This window comes from Mobula birostris, chromosome 16 (genome assembly GCF_030028105.1).
Source record: "Mobula birostris isolate sMobBir1 chromosome 16, sMobBir1.hap1, whole genome shotgun sequence".
NCBI lineage: Eukaryota > Metazoa > Chordata > Chondrichthyes > Myliobatiformes > Myliobatidae > Mobula > Mobula birostris.
Window position 1 is genome coordinate 24,270,511 of NC_092385.1, and position 22,720 is coordinate 24,293,230.

Here is a 22,720-nt window from a genome sequence, read left to right on the forward strand (position 1 = left end):
GCCTAGCCTTAGGTTTTGTTTACCTGCTTGTCATCCTCAACTTTTTACGGTCTGTAGGTGCAATCTAGCTCTAGGCTTTGCTGCCTTGGTCATTCTATGAAGCAAAGCAGTCTGATTTCATTGTCCAGGCCTCAGGTGGTGGATCCCAAGGCCTGTCTGTGGATCACCCCAGTCGTCTTATAAAGCTCCTGTTGTCACAGGTCTTTTCAGCCACACAGTAACTTAAATTCCTTTGCACACATAGCCTTTGAAACAGCGCGGTTGGAATACAGACAGATGAGAGAAAGTTTATGAAATGTGAAAGTTTTTTCTGTTGTACTTTATCACATTATACCCTTAATTTAATAAATAAAATCAAAGGTATGTGATTTTTCAATCTTCGTTCTAAATACTCATAGTATGCATATTACAAAAATAATTTTTTAAGTGCTGTGCAGTTTTCATGCCACGTAAAAATTTCCTGCTCACAGCAACGGTTGGTCTGTGCAGCCATAAAAAATATTAGAGGGAACGTTGTTTTCAACTATTTCTAAATGTGTCTGATAAGAGACTTAGAAGTTAAAAATCACTAAAATAGAGTAAAGTTACTAAATTTTTTTTTAAAAAATGAAACACCATTTGGCTGATATGAAAAAATGACAAATATGAACAAAGTTATGCATTAGTAAGTTTACTGATACATGATAATTGGTGTTGCTGATAGTGAGAAGAATAGCCTGAGATACCAGAGTGATACTGATCAGCTGGTTACACCAGAGGCTGCAGGTGCTGAAACGTGGAGCAAAACTGCTGGAAGAACTCAGCAGGTTGAGCACCATTAATAGAGGCAAAGGGATGGTCAACTTTTCGGGCTGACACCCTGCATCAGAACAGACGGTGTTAAGGGAAGACAACCAGTACATTCTGTAGAAGTGAGAAGGGGGGTGAGGTAGAGGTTGGGAGTTAATGACAGATGGGACCAGCAGGGGTTTGGCGGCGATGATGGGCAGATGGAGGAGGAGATGGGGAAGGGGTAGGCCTATGGGGGTGTATTGATTGGTAATAGATAGAAACAGGTAAGAGAAAAAAGGCAGGAAAAATAGGGCAGGGTAGGGTCGGGTACAGTACAAACAGAAGCAGATGGAACCAGATAAGGGAGAGATGATGGGTGGACAAAACTGGCTGGCTACTTTGATGGAGCAACTTAGTCCTGATGGACCTTAGGATAAGACATACAAGGGGGAACTGAGGAACACAGAGACCCTGATGAATGTCCATAGATTCCTAAAGGTGACGGAGGGTTTAAGGACGGCGATAAAAGGGCACACAGAATGCTGCCCATCCTCGTAAAACTGTACAAAAATTCTGATTGGGCCAGATGGAGTGCTGTGTGCAGTTCTGGTCACTGTACTATATGAAGGATGCAGAGGAGATTTACCAGGATGCAGCCTGGGGTGGAATGCTTCAGTTATGAGAGACTGGATTCTATATTTGAAACAGGGATACAAATTTATGAGAAAACCTTCCCATAACAGAATCACCTAAAACTGCACAGCATAGGTGAGAAAAAAGAATATTAGAGGATTGTTCCTCCACCCCCCAGAGTATGGTTAAATTTTGGAAGGTGGTACCTGAGGAAGCAAAGACTCTCACAATATTTAGAGATAATCAAGAAGAGCACTTGGTTTACAATGTCCTGGCAATTCAATAGACCAAGTGCTGATGAATGGGCTAAGTATAGATGGGCTGACAAAGCCACTGAGTAGGAGTCAGATGTGCTCACAATGCACAGGTCGACTCTCGCCATGTTGTTCACCAGCAGGTCTCTGTAGAACTTCCACCAGATGGGGAGCATGATCTGGACCATTAATATAAAAGAAAAGTACCGTAGATGCTGGAAGCCGGTGATCCAAAGAGAAAGCTCTGCAAATGCTCAGCAGGCCAGGCAACATCTGATGAAAGGTCATTGACCTGAAACAATAACTCTGCCTCTCTCTCTTCACAAATGGTGCCTTACCTGCTAAGTATTTCCAGCATTTTCTGTTTCCAAATATTGGCATTAAAATCATATAACCTGTGAAGTAAGACACGTAGCTAGGAGATTTATTTTACAACCCAGCTGTAGTGCTTAATAAGAATAATTATTAAGAACCAATTCTACTTTGGAAAAGGAAACTAAGGATATACAGTCCATTACACGTAGAAAACCAAGATGCACTAGTAGTCAATCTGCAACAAGAATCTCATGTTTTGAACAGATGGGAGAGTGAATCAATACATTCATTCTTTAAAAGTATATCTTTAACAAATAAGATCAGAATACTTTCAGGTTTTCATATCCGTTGACTTTAAAACCTTCAGAACAACCTTGAAGACTTTAATACCAATGATTAATCCATTACCCAATTGCATTACAGAGAAAAGTAGAAACAAGTGTGCTAATATTCTATTTTAAATATTGTATAGACATTTGAGGGAAAGATTAAGATAGCAATTTAAGAAAAAAGGGAGCAGATCTCAAATGTATTTTTTTCCGTAACTGGCAATTTGTGCTCATAATTGAAACAAAACTATTATTCATTATTTCAGAGAAGGCTTAAGGATGGCCTAAGAAAATACCTTGGTCAGAATGGTGTTGTTTCTGTAGTGTAGGTTGCTGAAAGCAGAAGTTGGATACCAAGTTTCAGAACCACTGTAACATTCACATTATTTTTGTCTACCTTAGCCACAACCGATCACACCAAAGCAAAGCCTCCTTTCATTTCTCTGCATCAGGCACTCTATGAGCTACAAGTGAAAATTGCTCAAGCTCTTTTCATTTTAATGTCTTATTGATGCTGGAGTATTGAAGTATATAAAATATTCCAGAGCTACAAGGCCCATGGTTTTCAAAATAAAGAAATATTTGTACATCACTGAGCTGCAATAACATTGAGGAATGTTCGATTGATAATTGGTAAGAATGTACTTATGCACAGTCAAATAGAGGTAATTACAGTGCATGAAGCTTGATTAGAACCATCCTTCGGAACAGCTGGAAGACAGCTTGTGGTGCACACAGAAACCTTTGAATGATTTTCATTCCAGTTTTCTTTGCGTGACTACATTTTGTTTCAGCGCACCATACTTGAGTGGCTGTATTACAAACCTTTCCAGATCCCAGACCGTCGGAAGGAGTTCAAAAATTAAACTGTTTCACTTTTCTTTCTTCTTGGATAAAAGATTTTAAAAAGAAAATAATTTGAGTGAAAACTTTAACTCATAGGAAACCAATCCAAAAAGAAGCTTATGACCTTTATGAATGTTTTCTTCGAATGCTTGTTCTTATTGTACCAGGATAAAGTTTAAACAAGACCTCCAGTCAGCTCCTGCCTTCTAAATGTCATCAGAAAAGATTTAACTGGAAATTTATTTTTGGATTGAGTTTCAGCTTTAGTCACATTTTGGCCTGCTCTCAGCTTAGCTTTTATAATGCATGCCTACCTTCTTTCGAATGTATAAAGCAGACGTCTCCAATTTTGTTGACTCTGTCAAGATTGCAATTAAAAATAATGCAAATACCGAACTGCATATTCAACATAGAGCGAAAAAGAAAATATTAAAGCAACTCAGAAGATCAGGCAGCACTCAGGAAATAAGACATCGTTTTGGGTTGAGATCCTTCATCTGGACTGCTGAGGTAGAAACAGGCAGGGCGGGGGTTTGGGAACAGAGTCTGAGACTGTGGAGGTGAGACCTCCAGAAGTGACAAGATCAATGATGGTTGGGAGACAGTGCCCTGATGATTATTGTTGGGGTCTAGTAGGTGTCCAAGAGTTGCCATCTGAGCTCTACAAAGTAGGGGTCAGTTTGCTAGAGTACCCCCACAGCACTGCCCTTGTCTGTGAGATTGATGGTGAGGTCAAGACTGATGTAGAGGGAATGGAGCACAGTGTGTTCAAGGGGGGAATGTTTGGAGTGGGTGAGGAGAGTGGTGAAGTTGAGACCGTTGAGGTCCTGTCAGTAGGTAAAAATGAAATAATGTTGATGGGGAAGAGGGCCTCAAGCAGGAGAAGGAGTCATAAGTGGGGTATGGGGAATCCTTTCTAAAGAAGTAGGCTCAGAGTTGGAGGCAATGGAAGAAGAACTCAGAGTTAATATTTGAGGTGCAGGCACAGAAGAATAATGATTAGGCCTCTGCTGAGGACAGACTGTTCTGCTTCTGAGAGGGGGAGGTTGGAAAGGTTGGTGCTGAGCTCAGGCATGAGGGCAGAAGAAGGTATTAGGTTAGAAGGCTCAGGCGAAGTGAGGGAGTGGGAAGACGAGGGCGCAAACGAGGACGAGTGAGTATGAGGGTTAGGAGGTAAACTTACAGCAGTATATTTCCCAAAATAGTAAATGCACCTTATTAAGGCTGATATTAACCTCTAGGCTTACACAAAATAATTTTGCTGTGCTGCAGTGAACAACTTAGCAAACGATTACCTGCCATTCTGGTAAAAATCTGTAGCTACCCCGGCAAGCCTCAGGGTCACTTAGCTCGCTGTCGTCTAGGGGAAACAGCCCTTGGCCCTGCCAAACTGGGTAATTAAGTTTGTGTGGATGCTGTGTGATGTACCCCACCCCACCAAATAAGACAATACACCAGATACGATTAAATGAATTACTGTTTATAGATATTACTGGAACTATATAATTAATAGAGATAAAATATAAAAGGAAAATAAAAAGTGCCACATTTATCAAAGTTCAATCTCTTTGTGCACAAACAGTTGGAGCTCTAGTAACAATCCTCTCTTCACCATTCGATCCTCTCTGACCACCTCGACCTGCCGCCTGGGACCAACCACGGTGGTCCACCAGATGCTCCACACAAGTCTGTCTCTGTCTCCTCTCCTCGCCGAAAACCCTGGACCTCAGACTCCTGCTCGGGGTCCGACCCCATTAGCCAGCTCACAGCACCTTGTCCACCCTCTCTCTCTCTCTCTCACACACACCTTCTCCCCAAAACCCACGCATCACAATAACTTACAGACACACTAGAAAGAATAACATCTATCCCAATTGGTTCGTTTGCTCTATTATCAATAATATAACCCAAACAAGGTGCTAGCGAGAGGACTTTCTCAGCATTTAACCTAACAAAGAAGCCATTTTAATTAGCCTATGCGTAACATAAAAGAAGAAACCCCTTACAAATCCATAAAATATAATTATTAAATTCAAAATATTCCATACATAGCTGTTATTTCAACTAAGCAATTGAATACTGGATTGTGGTATTTTGCTAATTTATCCAAAAACTTAATAATCACAATGATAAGGTGATCCAAATTCCAAATAAAAAGAGGAGCACACATTGGTTTGCCCCAGCTTACAAAATCCTGACATATGTACAGCCTACAAGTGTTTGGGAGATGGTGGTCGTGATTTGCAGGGCAACAAGCATCTTCTGCCATGTGGGAACTTGGAGATGTGGCCGCAATCCAACCACTGAACTGTTGGGTTACAAGTAATTCTCAGGGACACAGCCAAGGCTGTTCAGATACTCTCTATCAGTTGTATACTCTTCAGACAAGAATTAGGAATGTACCATCTTGAAATGAGAAAATAAGGCCATATATTTTTGAATTCAACTCCATTTCACAGGGTCCTATAGCAAGTATTGAAAAAGGTTAAAGCAAACTACCTTCTTGTCCAAAACAACTTTAAAACTGTGAAGAAACGAATAGATTTTCCCCCTTTCCACCTTTTCATTATTAAAGAGTGATGTGGTAAACATAACAGGAAAATGCAGCATACCAGGAGAGTAGGAAGTACAATTTCTGGACCTGTGGTCCAACTCAACCTGTTAATGCAGAGTCATAGAGTGGAGACAGCCCCAACATAATAAAGGAAAACTAAATGAATCATTGTTTGGTCACTGTTAATTTAGATCAAGGTCTGACACCAGTTTGTTCTCCCACATTGTTTATATGTTTTGATGACTCATGCAGTGAATGGGACTGGACTGGAGGAGGAAAAAGGTTCCACTGCTAAGAAATTAAAGAAAATAAGGACTAATATAATTTTTCAAAAATTTCTTTCATATAGGTCCAACTAGTAACTAATTTTTGTATGCTCCTCAAGCAAGTGAAATGGGGCTTTATCCATAATCAGGTTTATTATCACCGACATACATAATGAAATCTGCTGTTTTGCTGCAGCAGTACATGATAATTATTATAAGTTTTAAAAAAAAAAGCGCCAAAAAAACAAGGTAAGTTTTATGGACCATTCTGAAATCTGATGGCAGGGGGGAAGAAACTTTTCTTAAAGTGTTGAATGTGGGTCTCCATTCTCCTGTACCTCCCCCTGATGCAGAGGGCATGTCCGAGATGGCGAGGGAGATTAACGATGGACGCTGTCTTCTTGCAGCACTGCCTCTTGAAGATGTCCTCAGTGGTGGGGAGGGTTGTGCCCATGATGGAACTGACTCAGTCCACAATCTTCTGCAGCCTCTTGCGATCCTGTACACTGGAGGCTGTAAACGATACTCTCAGTGATGTAACCAGTCAGAATGCTCTCTACTGTACATTTATAGAGTCTTTGGTGACATACCAAGTCTTTTCAAAATCCTAATGAAGTAGAGCCTCTAGTATGCCTTCTTCATGATTGCCTCAATGTGTTGGGCCCAAGAACTTGAAGCTGGTTACTTATCACCACTGGCCACTCTGTGAAGTCTGGTGTGTGTTCTCCTGACTTCTCCTTCTTGATGTGCACAATCAATGCCTTGGTCTTGCTAATGTTGAGTGCAAGGTTGCTATTATGACACCACTTAATCAACCAGTGTATCTCACACCTGTACACCACATTGTTATGAAAAAGCCCGAGATCCCACTGCCCAGAGTCTACAGTGGTTTGACTCTTGAGTGCCCTCCAAAAGCATCATTAGCACAGTTGCTTTAAAAGGACAGGCCACTGATTTAAATTAGTTTCACAACAAGCACAATTTTCTTGACCTAACGAGTAGTCCTTGAAGAGACAAAATTGGCCAGGACCAGGAGAAGTGGCTTGATCAACAAGACTGCCTTTCATGCATTGACTAATCTTTTATTTTGACATTATAAGTTGTTCAAACAATATTTTTTCCTCAATTATATTGATTCACTTTCCATCAAATGAACCTTATTTCTATTGCAACAAATGGGATATCAAAAACTGACTCTTATTAGATTGACCGTCAATTTTAAATGGGAAGGATTTTGAAATGATAATCTTAAAGAACATTTTAAATTGACCTCATCTTGTGAGTGGACGTACATTAAGATACATGATCCAAGCCATCATACAAAAGAAAGGGAAGCTGCCAGGTTGAATGTATTCAGCTTGACAGAGATTTACCTGTACAAACATTTGGGAGCAGTTATGCCTCAGAGCATCTTTGATTACATATACGAGAAAAGTAACCAGAAGCATAGAGGCGGCCCATAATTCAGACAAGACGTATACCTCCTAATGGATAAACAGAGTTCTTAGAATGCTTAAAATCAAGCACAGCTCTTACATATGTTACAGTATTGTGTCAGACAGAAGATCCAAGACCATAAACATATACAGCATGATCAATGGATCTTTTTTTGGCAAAGGAAGTGATATCATCTGTAACAGACTACAACGGCCACTTCTGTTTTGTCCACGACTGGATTCCATCAATCAACCCAATGAGTCGGGAGGGCAGACTTCTACATTCTACTCAGATGACTTAGGCTTTTATTAGCATTTGCTCCGTTTGCACATGATACAACAGGTTCTTTTTTTTTGTTTATCTTAAACACTACAAATAAAGACACAAGAGCACAAGTGAATTACAGTGGTGGTTTTCAAGTAGGAAATATTAGTTGAGTATTGGTTTATGTGTATTGGTTAATTAACTAGTCAGCAAAGAGACTATTATTTGCAAAAATGAGTCATTCTCAGGCATCTTACTGCTCAGGAACTGCTCAGTGGGCAACAAATCACTTTTGCTTAACTCAGGGCAATCTGCCTGTCCTTAGTCTCTCTCAGAGCTGGTGTAACTGAAACAACATATTCTGTGGAATGGGAATGGGAACAGGAGGAATTAACACCAGGTCAAAGGCATGAAAAATTATATCAAACCAGTTGTATCTCACGCTTAAGGCAATGAAGACGCCAATACTGTATACATGTGGGGGAAGTCACTTACAGGGAATGTGCACCTGTCGAAGAACTTCTAAACTGACAAAATTGTGCCTGGATATCCAAGAGAGCTTGCCAATTGCAATACCCTTCCTCCAGGAAGGAATTAGCAAACGTAAGCAACATTTGTACAGCATTCCTCCTCAAACCCTGCTATGTGCAGTAATTAAGGTGGAAAACGGATTTCTGCATAGTAGTTATTAGTATTATAACATTTGGGGTCATCATTGATTTCTGGGCTAACTATGCTTAAAACACCTAACGAATAATTCGTTAAATATTTTCGCATGCAAAGATCGCTGGAGCTATACCACCAGGAAGCAAAAACCCCTGGAATTTTTTATGCTTCCATTTCATCACCACATTGATAGAAAATTTGCATTAAAATTTGGAAACAAATTTATAACTCATTAATTATTGGCAACAAGTCCCAAATCGTTATTATTGCTGGTATGATTCAGCTATCAAATATTGCTTATATTTCACTCTCTTTTGAAAATTTTATAAATTAAAGTGATTAAAGTTCATATAGTAACTCTGAAGCAAGGCACAAGGTGAATGTTTAAAATTAATAGAGAAATACAATAAGATGTTGTGGGTAAAATGTGGATAAAATCCATAAAGTTTTCAGTCAATTTGCAAACAAATTGTATTCAAATTGAGCAACAAGCAGAATTTATGACAGCGTAGAGTATCTGATGACATTGCCCCAAAATTTGATCACTTAGCTTACTGAAAATACTTAAAGAAGCAAATACCATTAAATGGTAACATGATTTTTGCAAACTCAATATATAAAACAGATGAATCATACATAAGGTTAGAAACAACTGGAATCGACTGCTTAATGATGAAAGAGCTGATTAAATTAAACCCAGTCTATTCTTAACTTTGATGGGGAAAGACTCCACTTTTCTCCTATGAGGAATGTACATCAAAAGCAACTATCATATTCATCTTCTTGTCAGTGAAACACTACAAAGAGCTTTTTTTGCTATCTATGCTGACACATTAAGGCACATTCCATATCATGAAATCACATGTCCAGATTTCTTTCCTTTACTTTATTTTATGTCTTCTGCTGTATAATTGGTAGGAAAGGATTTAAGCATTTTCCCCACATCTGGAATATTTGCTCTAGCTCTCTGCTTTAGAACGTTCACCAAGTTGATCCACCCAGGCAAAAGCCACTGTATTTCTCAACTCCTCTCACTTAGCTTTGACCTGGGTGTCTTAGAACATTTAGCTACATGAAAAAAGCAACAGAAATGCAAATATATTTTTTGTAAAGTATATGGACCAGGGTGGTGATAGAGGGAGACCTAACAAAAACAGTTCAGTATATAAACTGCATTCAGAAGTCACTGTTATATGAGAATGATAGTTGGCCAGGTATATTTTTAGTATTGATTGTTTTGTACTGAGAGACTAAACTATGAGCGACTGCAAGGCAGAATAAAGTGATGGTAAAAACTCTGCAGCACATTAATGAATAACTGCTGGAGTTGCAATATTCAATGGCATGTTTACAGTTTACATGGATGTGTATACATCTGGATAATTTTCCTTACTCTTCGTAAATTAAGTGTGAATTAGAGTTCCTAATGCTGGTGATCCCTCTCTAGATCCAAATACTTCCGATATTTCTATCAGGAATTCCAATATGGCCAAATAATCCAAGTCCAAGCAGTGCAGTATTGATACAAAGTGCTGTCCGAAGATACAGATGGGTTTTTCAGTGAAACAGTTCCAGTGTGTCAGAGTGATGTATTGATATTGATCATGTGCCACCTTTAGAGATATTGGCTGTGTTGCTTAAACAAAACCTTAGGCAGAACTGAACAGGTGCCAGTTTTGGAGTTGTTCCTAACTAGAACTGGTGTCAAAACACATTTTACTGTGAAAGATCATGACTAAAGCCAAAATCGTTTGGTTACTTTGATTAGAAAGTTAGATAGGGTGACAGGCAGAGAAAGGGACAGGCATATGGGTGATTAGCGTAAACTGAATGAGGTTAGAGGAAGAGAACTGGGTTTAGAGGCTCAGGAGTAATTTAGTATCCTCTAGTTTTTAAATCAAATAATAAGCTAAAATTTGTTCAATACAACATTTCTTTTGTACATTTGTAGCAGTTCCTGTGAATCTCTTTCTTCTAGTATTTAATGTGTGTAAAAGTCTCCTCAATTTCTATCCACAGACTAGACAAGACTTCTCAAGTGCCCTGAATATCTAAGTACAACCAGAAATGCAGATTTTGGGAAACACGGAGATTTTGAAAAGCAACTATTGATAGATGAGTCTGTCCTGAGTTAGCTACAGTCGTGACACTGCATCTGATCTCTTTATCTCTAGTTAGGGAAGAGGAAAAGCAACTGTCAATATTACCAGTCTTGATCAATGGTACCTTCATGAACAAACACTGTAAATCAGGATTGAGTCTGGCTTTGGGATTATCTTTTATATTGGCAGTGCTGCTTCTTTCCAATTTGCCCCATCACCCCTCCCTCCCCGTTAATTAAAAGTTAAATAGGTGAATGTTTTATCTTTACAGAAGAATATAGAAAATTTGAATCTCCCCGAGGTCTGCCATTTCAGAATAATATATAACTCTGATAATGACTTAATTGTTAAACAGATATATAGTGATTCCCTGTGGTGGCACAGCAAAGAACCTTCTGGTTAACTGGACAGGGTTCAAAGGAGGTTTGTGAAAATGATTCCAGGATTAAATGGCTTGTCAGATGAAGAGTATTTCATGTCGCTGGGCCTATATTCACTAGAATTCAGAAGAATGAGGGGTGACCTAAATGAAACCTATCGAATGGTGAAAGGGCTCAAATGAGTGGATATGGAGAGGATGTTTCCTGTGGTGGGAGAGTCTTTAACCAGAGGACACAGACTCAGAAAAGAGGGGCGTCCTTTTAGAATGGAGATGAGGAGGAATATCTTTAGCACGAGAGAGGTGAATCTGTGGAATTTGTTGGCATAGGCAGCTATGGATATATATATATATATACGTGTATGTATGTATATATGTATGTGTGTGTGTGTATATATATATATATATATATATATATATATATATACACACACACTAGGCCATTTGACCCACTTATCTATATTTAAGGCATAAGTTGATAGATTCTTGATTGGTGATTGATAGATTCATGAAGGGAAGACAGGAAATTGTGGCTGAGAGGAAAAATGGATTGTCATGATGAAATGGTGGAGCAGACAACGGGCCAAATGGCTTAATTTTGTTCCTATATCTTACGATCTTAAAAATGATGATAGTATGCCACATGCACTTGAAAAAGCATCTTAGTTGGCCTACATTTATGTACATGAGAAGATTCAATGCTGCAATACTGACTGGAAGTGACTGATCTAAACCAGTCAATGCAACTCGGATGCCACAATGTAAAAATAGCTCTGAGCTAAACTCACAATATAAAGATTGAGACAACAAAATTGAAATTGCTACTTGCTAAAACCACACCTCACTGTGGAGTTCCTCACTATTGGAAAGGAGGGCTGATGGAAAAGAACCAAATACATATAAGTAATTTAAACTGTCAGAACCACGTTAAGGATGGGCAGACACATTCACTCCCGCGTATTTTATCAGTAAAATGAGGTCAAAGGTGCATATAAGAAACAAATAAAAGATGTTATTTGTATGCATACTATTAAATTCAGAAAGAAAAATCCATTTTGTGATACAAATATCTTAATGTTATTTCATTGACCATGTCTAACATTTCACTCTCGGCCAAGCCAGAGAAAGCCTTGAGTGTATATAAACTGTTCTAGAAAAAAAAATGATTGAGCTCTTCAAACGAAATATCTGAGTTTCCCAATTTGCTCGAAACAGCACTGATTCATCATTAGCTCATGAAACTGGCTGATGGTGGGCTTATAAAATGTCTTTGAAAAGTAATCTGTAGCTACTTGGGCCAATTTTCCTTTTATCTCACTGCGAAGCAAAGCCTGTTTGTATCGGTGTTCTGGCATACCCAATGGTATGCACTGCTGGTTGTCTTAGACCCAAGCTGCTAACTCAGGCAGTTACCTACCAGCTCTGTCAGAGGCCTCCAGGCTATTTTTTTTTGTAAACCTCAGCTGTGTTCAGCTGCAGATCTCACGCTATTCCCTGTGGAATGCTAATTTACATCAGCTTGACTTATACATCAAGTTACTCAAAGTACTTCAGCTGCCTACACACCAACTTTCCGAAGGTAGCTGCAGCTTTTCTTAAAAGCAAGTCGCATTTTCCACAGCTCTTAAATTGTTATTAATTTAAGCAGCATGTACAATGTTAATATACTTCACAATTTGTTTAAACGGGCTTAGCAAAAGTTTAAAAAAAGTTTATTTGCTTGGTAAACATTCTGTCATTACAAACCAGTTATATAAAGTATCAGTCTTAGGAACAGACGATTATTAACAGATTTCAGAAGTTCTGTAAGAATAATGGAGTCCCGGAATTCCTGACCACTTCAGTGTGCTCCTGTGATAACTTTGGCAGGAGATTGCTGGAAATCTGCCTAGGATCTGGCATATCTAAATTCCAGCCATCCTCCCGAGTTTCCTCTTTAGCCGGTTAAGAGTTGAGACTCCACCCACCCCTAACATGGCCATTGTTGAAAAGGAGGTGGAGAAAGGGTTGGGAGTCCAAACAATGATATACCATACCTTTCAAAGGAACTTTAGTCAAAGTCAAAAGCTCAAGCCCTAGCAATACTAGAATAAATCCAAACCATAATAAAATCATAGTTTTGTTCGGTCTACATCACCTGAGGGATCTTTTGTCAACATTAAATTTATTTGGGACATTGGCACAATGGTACAGCTTGTAGAACTTTGGCCTGACAGTGCAGGTGACCTGGGTTCAATTCTAATCTGCCCCACTGTCTGTTTGTGATTTGCACACTCACTCTGTGATTGTATGGGGATTTTTTCCCAATGCTCTGCAGGTTAGTAAGACATAGGAGCAGAATTAGGCCATTTGGCCCATCGGGTCTGCTCCACCGTTCCATCATACTGATTGATTATCTGCTCAACCCCATTCTCCTGCCTTCTCCGCATAACCTTTGACACCCTGACTAATCAAAAACCTATCAACCTCTGCTTTAAATGCACTCAATGACATGGCCATCACTGTCACCTGTGACAATAAATTCCACAGATTCACCACCCTCTGACTAAAGAATTTCCTTCTCATCTCTGTTCTAAATGGACGTCTCTTAAAACATCCTCTCCACATCCACTCTATCAAGACTTTTCAATACTCGATTGGTTTCAATGATATTCCCATTTATTCTTTTAAACTCCAGTGAGTACAGGCCCAGAGCAATCAAGCGCTCAACATACATTAACCCTTTCATTCCTAGGATCATTCTCATGATCCTCCTCTGGACTCTCTCCAAGTCCAGCATGTCTTTCCCTAGATAAGGAGCCCAAAACTGCTCATAATACTCCAACAGTGGTCTTATAATGCCTCAGTATTACATTCTTTCCCTTATATTCTAGATTTCTCGAAATAAATGTGAATGCTACATTTGCCTTCCTTCCCTCTGACTCAACCTGCAAGTTAACCTTCAGGTAATCCTGCATAAGGACTCCCAATTCCCTTTACACCTCAGATTTTTGAATATCCTCCAAATTTTGCAAATAGCCTATGCCTTTATTCATTCTACCAAAGTGCATGACCACACATTTCCCTACACTATATTCTGTCTGCCACTTTGCCCATTCTCCCAGTCTCTCTAAGCCTTTCTGCACATTCCCTGCTTTCTCAATATTACTTGTCCCTCCAACTATATCATCAGCAAACTTGACCACAGGGCCATCAATTCTGTCATCCAAATCATTGACATACAACATAAAATGAAACAGTTCCAACACAGACCTCTGTGATACACCACTAGTCACTGGCAGACAACTAGAAAAGGCTTCATTTATTTCCACTCTTTTCTTCCTGCCAGTCGCTAATTTTCCATCCATACTAGAGTCTTTCCTGTAATACCATGGGCTCTTATCTTGTTAAGCAGCCTCATGTGTGGCACCTTGTCAAAGGCTTTCTGAAAACCAGGTAACCAACATCCACTGATCTTCCTTTGTCTGCTCTGCCTGTTATTTCCTCAAATAATTCCAAAAGATTTGTCAGGAAAGATTTTCCCTTAAGGAAACTATGCTGACTTTGGCCTGTTTTATCATGTGCCTCTAAGTACCCCGAAATCTTGTCCTTAATAATGGCCTCCAACATCTTCCCAACCACTGAAGTTAGGCGAACTGGCCTATCCTTTTCTTTCTTCTGTCTCCCTCCCTCCTTAAAGAGCAACACTTGTAATTTTCTAGCCCTCTGGAACCATTCTAGAGTCTAGTGATTTTTGAAAGGTCAATAATAATGCCTTCACTTCAGCTACCTCTTTCAGAACTCTAGGGTGGAGTCCATCTGGTCCAGGTGGTGTATTTACCTTCAGCCATTTCAGATTCCCAATTTGCCTTCAGTTAGTGTTTAAAAGCTACCCAATCCTCTAACTTCCCACTAATTTTTGCTATAATATATGCCATTTATTTTCCTTTTATACTATCTTCGAATTCCTTTGTCAGCCACAATCGCCTCATCATCTCTGGGATGCATCTATCCTGTGCCTTCAGAATTCCCCCAAAAACTCCAGCTGTTGCTGTTCTGCCTTCATCTCTGCTAGTGTCCCCTTCCAATCAACTTTGGCCAGTTCCTCTCTCATGCCTCTGTAATTCCGTTTACTCCACTGTAATACTAATGCATCTGACTTTACCTTCTCCGTCTCAAACTGCAGGGTGAATTCCAGCATATTATGAATTAACAGATTAATTGGCCCGAGTGCATCAGTGAGTACTAGAATCTGGGGTGGCTAATAGAACTACAGGGATAATAAGATTGTTATTATGCGAGTAACTGTCAGCATAAGCCCTGTGGGCTGAAGTTCCTGTGTTTGCGCTGAGTGACTATTAATATTTTCTCGGGGTAAGCATTGCATATACTTTGGATGGGCAGCTTTCTTTGACTTTTCCATTTTTCCCCAAAATGGCAGACACCACTTTATCATGACAATCCTTCGATAAAACTGAGTGCATGGAAATCCCACCCCTGATTCTGGTCAGGGCTAGTAATACAAACATAGAAATTGTATAGCAAAAACTGCAGACATTGGTAATCTAAAATAAAAATAGAGAACAGAAAATTTCTCAAGGAACCACACCTCATCTTCATCTTGGCATGTTGCAACCCTCAGGACTCAATGCTGAATTCAATAATTTCAGGCAATCAGCCTTTCCAGTTTGTCTTAGAAATAGCCAATTATTATGTAGGGATATCCACTGATAACATTATCTCTGAGTTTCTTTCTCCACAGATGTTACCTGATCTACTCAGTATTCCATTTCAGATTTCCAATGATTGCTGTGTTCTGCATTTCACAGTTTCTGTCTGATTTTTTCTCCTCTTCCCTATTTATCTGCCTTTACACTCCTCTAAACAGATCAGCTCCCATGTCTAGATGGCACCTAAAATGATTCTGTCACCAGAACATTCATCTTCATCCTACTAACATCATTCTTTCACTGTCTCTATGATTCTCCCTCTTTGAAACTCACTTTCCTGGTGAAGTTAATTGACTTAAATCATTAGATCTCTCTCACTCTCTCTCTCTCGCTCTCTCTCTCTCTCTCTCTCGGTCTCCCTCCCTCTATCTCTACCTCTACGCCCCTCTCTTGAAATTTTGTCACCCCTTGACAATTCCTTAGATGTTCTCTTTTTATTAGTAACACCTATTTCAGATGGATAGAATACCTGCATAAGTTCAAGTTTAGAGAACCTACAGATTTCCGGATGTTCTAACACATTGATAGTTGAATAATGGTAGGAATGAGCTCAAGGTCCCTCCTTGGTTCAAATCAGAACCAGAATTTCAAAGCCTATCCACTTCTGTAAAACTTAATAGCATGAAACAAAAATAAACTCCAACTGGAGTCATGGTTTCATATAATTATGAAAACAACTGGGATACATGAATGCTTTATTCAGCGCAGTTAAGGTTCCAGCCTTGACTATGTCGATGTGGAGTGCAATTGTGTGCAGGCACTCCCTACAAGAGAAAAAGTACCTAAGGGAAGAGTTGATCTTTTTACATTGTCACATCAAGTATCAATGAAGTATGACTATGACTATTCCAAGCTGTTGGTTCATTGCTAGTTCTTCAAAAGGACAGCAGGCAGGTTATACTTTAATGGTAACATGTAGGCTGGGGGAATGGGAAGAAATCTTTGACAAGCTCACATTTCAAAAAAGGGCATGTCAATTTCAGGGTCTATCTTATTATGTTCATTGCAGCTGAAGCTTCCTGAGCATTTTTCACTTTTGACTTGTAACAACTTCACTGGGATTTTCGTCAGAGGAATGACTGAACAAGACAGTCCTTCAGTGATACTCAAGACAGTGAAAATGCTAAGTAAATATACAGAACTGAAACGCCCCTTACCATGTGACTGTACCATATATTATTTCAGCCCTTTAACTTTTTGACTCTTTCAAACAATTCACTGTTTAAACAAAAATTCTCAGGAGGTGTCACAGTATTGTTAAGGAGAATCTATTGTAACTACTAGGACTAGGTAGGCCTCTTGGAGATGGAACATCTGCTTGAGTGGTACTACAATAACAACCACACGTCCAATGTCAACAAAACCAGGGATTTGATCTGGGACCCCTATTCTTTGTGATTTTTATAAATAACATCCTTACTATAATGAGGCAACCAGACATGAACACAATACCCTAAGTGTGCCTAACTAGAATTTTATAGACGTGCAACGTTACCTTGTGGCTCTTGAATGCAGTTCATAAGACCATAAGACATAGGATCAGAATTAGGCCACTTGGCTCATTGAGTCTGCTCTGCCATCCAATCATTGCTGATTTACTTCCTCTCTCAATCCCATTCTCCTGACTTCTCTCCATAACCTTTGATTACCTTAACTATCAAGAACTTATCAACCTCTGCCTTAAGTAACTCACCACATTCACCATACATCTCCAGCCTTTTTCCTCAGCGAATAACCCAGTCGCGTTCTTGCCAAGCTCATGTCGAGATGTCCCGACCACCCAAGGGAACAAGCTGTTTCCAGGGCCAGTCACTTACTCCATTAAAATCTGATAATGAAGACCAACACACTATAGGCCTTCTCAACCACCTTATCAATTTGCATGTGAATTTTGAGGGATCCGAGGACTTGGACCTTAAGATACCTCTGTTGCTCCACACTGCTAAGAATCATACAACCACAAGACCATAAAATATGGGAGCAGAATTCGGCTATTTTATCATTTATTATCCCCCTCAACTCCATTCTCCTGCCTTCTCCCTGTAACCCTTACTAACCAAGAACTTATCCTCTACTTTAAATATACCCAAATAACTTGGCCTCTACAGCTATCTGTGGCAATGAATTCCACAGATTCACCACCCTCTGGCTAAAGAAATTCCCTTCCTCTCTGTTCCAAAGAGACATCCTTGTATTCTGAGCCTGTGCTCTTTGGTCTGAGACTCCCCTGATATAGGAAACATCCTCTCCACATCCACTCCAACTAGGCCATTCAATGTTCGATACGGTTCAATGTGATCTCCCCTATTTCCTCTAAGCTCCAATGAGTACAGGCCCAGAACCATCAAATGCTCCTCATACATTAACCCGTTCATTCCCGGGATCATTCTTGTAAACTTCCTGTGGAACCTCTCCAGTGCCAGCACATCCTTTCTTAGGTTCAGGACCCAAAGCCACTCACAATATTCCAAGTACAGTCTGACCAATGCCTTATAAAGCCTCAGCATTACATCCTTGCTTTTATATTCTAGTTCTCTCAAAATGAATGTTAACATTGCATTTGCCTTCCTTTCTACCCGCTCAACCTGCAAGTTAACCTTTAGGGAATCCTGGACTAGGACTCCCAGGTCCCTTTGCGCCCCTGAATACTGCCATTAACATTGTACTCTGCCTTCAAATTCAATCTTCCAAATTGTATCACTTCACATTTTTGATAGAAGTGTGCAAGGTATAAAAGGCATAGATATAGCGGTCAGCCAGGGATCCTATTTCCCAGGGCAGCAATAACCAATACCAGAGATATCCAGTTAACATGAGTGGAAGAAAGTTTAGGGAGGATGTAGGAGGTTTTTTTTTTACAGAGAGTGGTAGATGCCTTGAATGCAATGCCAGGGGTAGTGGTAAAGGATGATACAATAGGGAAAATTAAAAGACTCTTAGATGAGCACATGGATGTTAGTAAAATACAGCATTATGAGCTGCATAGGAGGAAATGGCTAGATTATCATGGAGTAAGTTTTCCTAGGTCAGAACAACATCATGGTCTGAAGGGTCCTTCCCGTGTTCTACATTAGATGCACCAAGGAAAGTTTCCCTTTCGGTTGTATAGTGGTCTTATAAGAAAATTCCAATGTACAGGAGTGCAAGAGGCTGCAGAAAAGAGTGGGCACTGCCCAGTCCATCATGGGCATAACCCTCGCCAGCACTGACAGCACCTACAGGAGGCAATATCTTAAGGAGTCAGCATCTACCATCAAGAATCCCCATCACCTGAGCCATGCCTTCTTCTCGCTGCCACCATGAGGCGCAAGGTATAGAAGCCTTAATTCCCACACCACCAGGTTGAAAAGCAGCCACGTTCCTACAACCATCATGTTCTTGAACCAACCTGTGCTACAATGCAGTTATTTCTGATTGTGTTTTCTTTGCACCAGTGTCTTGTTTTGCACAGTCTTATATAATTTATTTATAACTTATGCGTTGTCTGAACCTACGTGCTGGTGACGCTGCTGCAAGTAAGTTTTTCATTGTACCTGTACCTCTCTGTATTTGTGCACATGACAATAAACTCAACTTGGTTCTTCAAGCCTGTTCCTCCATTGAACAAGATCACGGAAGATCTATGAGCAACCTTAATAACAGCCTACCCTAAAATCCTACAGCCCCTTTACTCTTAATAAACATTGCACTTTCTTCTAATAAGTGATTTTGCAAATTCTAGCAGGGGACTGGATTAACTGGTTAATGGTACTAGCTTAATAGTAGGGGGAGTGAACTATCCTACTTGGACTTAAAAGACATTATATGGAAGAGGGGGAAACAAAACTGCTTACCACTTGTAGTAAATTAGCAATTCTACCCCTTGTACCAGTAAATCATAAACAGGAGAAAGTCAGCAGGTTTTTTATTCTGGCTTCTTCCTCTTTCCTCTTAAGTCCTGAAGAAGAGTCCCAGCCTGAAACTTCGACTATTTCTTCATCTCCATAGATGCTGCCTGCCCTGCTGATTTCCTCCAGCATTTTGTGTGTGTTCCTTTGTACCAGTGCCCATTTGCTAAGTGGTAATGAAGCTCAGGTAAAATTAGTTTTTTTTCCCCCTCATCTTTAACATTGCCTGTTGCAAGAAACAAGTATAGCGTCACAAAAAGAACATTTTCAAATAATAATTAATGAAAGCAGTTTTTTCTCAATAATCAAGCTTTTCCCAGCAAGCTAAAATTGAACTCAAATGATTCCAAGTATATTTATTATCAAAGTCTGTATAAATTATACAACCTTGCCATTCATCTGCTTACAGGCAGCCACAAAGCAAGAAGCAGGCGAACTTCAAGGTTGTATCATTTATACACACTTTGATAAAAAAATGTACTTTGAATTCTTTAACTCCGGGGAAACTCATAAACAAATATGAAAGGATGCTTTTGAAACATATTTTAGGTGCCAAATGTAATTGAAAATAAATCATCATTCTTTAAAATGACGTAGTATCATTTACAGGACTAGATGCAGATTTCATTTACAAATGGAGGGAGAAATAAAGGTGATGTAAGACTGTGTGCTAGATATGGTATAGATATATCTTGATGGTAACACAAAATGGTCAAGTGGAATTAGCTGTTGTCTACAACAAACAAGGGAGAGGTCTGCAGATGCTGGAAATCCAAAGCAACACATACACAAAACGCTGGAGGAATTCAGCAGATCAGGCAGCACATATGGAAAAGAGTAAACAGTCGACATTTTGGGTCAAGTCCCCTCTTCAGGACTGAGACAAAAGGGGGAAGATGCCAGAATAAAAGGGTGGGGGTAGGGGAAAGAGACTAGCTGTAAGGTGATAGGTGAAGCCAGGTGGGTTGGAAAGATCAAGGGCATTTTACTTTGTAGCTAACATGACTCATACCTTAATCTGTCCTCACAACAGGAATTTCTGCAAAAACAGAGGTATAATTTCAATCTTATTGTGTGAACAGATCAAATGATGTTCTTCATCATGCTGCAGAGATGGAGTCTTCCTCCCAAAGAAATTTGAACTAATTACTAAAATGTATCTCAGAGATCTTCCACAAAATAAGCACATGGATTACAGAATCATAAGCAGGAAGACAAATAGCCTATCATGCTTGCACAGGTTTAGCCACTAGAAGCAAGTGGTTGGATTTAAACACACCATGGTATATCACCTAATTAATTAAATTCAGAGCTGGTTAAGTACCAAAGTACGCAGCCGATTGATCAGCTATTACAGCATTTGTTCCAATTGTTCACATGCATTTACATGCTTAATCTATACAACACTCGACTGTACAAAGAGACCTTGGACTGAATGAACTGCACGGTCACCTTCTGTATCATTATGATTTTGAAGATAAACTCTAACTTTTAAAAATAACAAGAAATAAACAAAAAATACAAACATTTAGTCATAGAAAAGTTCAAATAAGCCTTAATTAACATTTCTTCCAATTTGGAATCTTATAGATACTGAATCATTGGTTTCAAAACATGCCGCTCTGGATTAAATTTGGAATTGACAGTCTTGTCGAAATTACCAGAAAGGGTCAATTTCTTTTCTATTTGTGCTTCAGTCATAGTCAGCATTTTTAAGAGATGTATTACAAAAGCTTGATGACCAAAATTACTTAAAAACACAGCTCAGTGTCAGCATAGCGTCACAACCTAATCGTTGATGCAAGAGTACGAGTGTCATCCTCAAGAATGAGGATTTACATTTTCAGCTTTTTAAACTGATTCATCCTGTGGAAAGAAATTTTGTTTGCAGATAAAATGAAGAAAATCTATGAAATATCTTCCTACATTTGAAAATCCCTTCTGTAAAATCAGGCTAGTAAAATATGGCCAAAAGGAATTTTCTCCTCAAAGGAACAATAACCGTATAACAATGCATGGTTAGATATTGTTCCAGTCACTTTTACTTGGGGATATCTGAGCCACTTAAATGTCTCTTCTAATATCAGTATGACAAAGCCAGTTAAGAAACAGCCTTTGATAAACTCACTGAACATCCTCAACATCATTGCTGCCAAAGGCAATGAAACAGACATGTTGCCCTGTGTATTACAGAAGTGACTGATAAATGGATTGTAGAGCACACTACTATTCCTGCAAAAATAAAAGGATTGGAATATTCAACTGAAGTGAAAGCAAGGATCCACTAAAGCTGAGCAATATCATAACCTTTTGATCTGATGACATGCATTCAATATCATACACCTTATTACTGTATTGAATTTTCATTTGCAGTATACTTTGATTTTTAACTTGTGTACTTTGATATGTATTCAGCATAAATTCATTCTCAGGAATGGTTTGCATGCTCTGACACATTATGTAATTAATGTTTTATATAAGAAATGTCATTTAGTGAAGAGTATCAAAAGTAAAATGTACCGGTAGAATATGCCACCCTATGTAATGCTTCACGAAGTTTAAGTCATCGAAGGCGAGGTTTTACATGGGAAAAGAGCAAAAAAGTCATCTGTCTATTTTGACTGAGCTGCCATCCTCTAGGAAGTCTATTTGGTTTGACAGCCCATAAATCCCTGAATCTGCTAATCAATCTGTTATTCAAAGTGGGATGTATGACCGCTTCCCAGGAGATGAACACAAGTAATGCAACAACAATTGTCTGCTTGAGAGCATTTAGTCTTTAACATGGTGCACTGATATGATATGACTGTTTTCACAAGGGGAATGCAATTGTGAACACAATGATCACAGTGCAGAATTATATTATTTGAAAATGCAGAGACAGCAATAAGAGTTGGCACCTCCATCACTAAAGTTATCTGTTGAACTTTTTGCCCTCACACTCTGTACTAATAGCCAACACTGGTACAGTTTGCTGCTTCTTTGAGTGATGTGATTGAAAAGCCAATTGAAGGTTGAAATAAAAAAAGGAGTACAGTCCATGTTTCTGGCCGAGACCCTTATTAAGGTTCTCGGCCCAAAATGTCGACTGTACCCTTTTCTTAGAAGCTGCCTGGCCTGCTGAGTTCCTTGTGTGTGTTGTTTGGAATTCCAGCATCTGCAGATCTTCTTTTGTTTGTGAAGGTTGAATGACTCATCAGCTGTTACATTTATTCAGCTTGACTAAAGAACAGAATGAAGAACAGAATAAGAGAGAGAAGGCACACATCAGATAATTGTTTCATTCAAGTCAACACCCAAAACTGTCA

General features: G+C 39.3%; 1 protein-coding gene across 4 annotated transcripts in view; it reads right to left on the minus strand.

Moving 5' to 3' along the window:
* arhgef3 (Rho guanine nucleotide exchange factor (GEF) 3) overlaps positions 1 to 22,720 on the minus strand; it is a 263,389-nt gene that overhangs the window by 49,773 nt on the left and 190,896 nt on the right. The gene's annotated exons all lie outside the window — the stretch shown is intronic.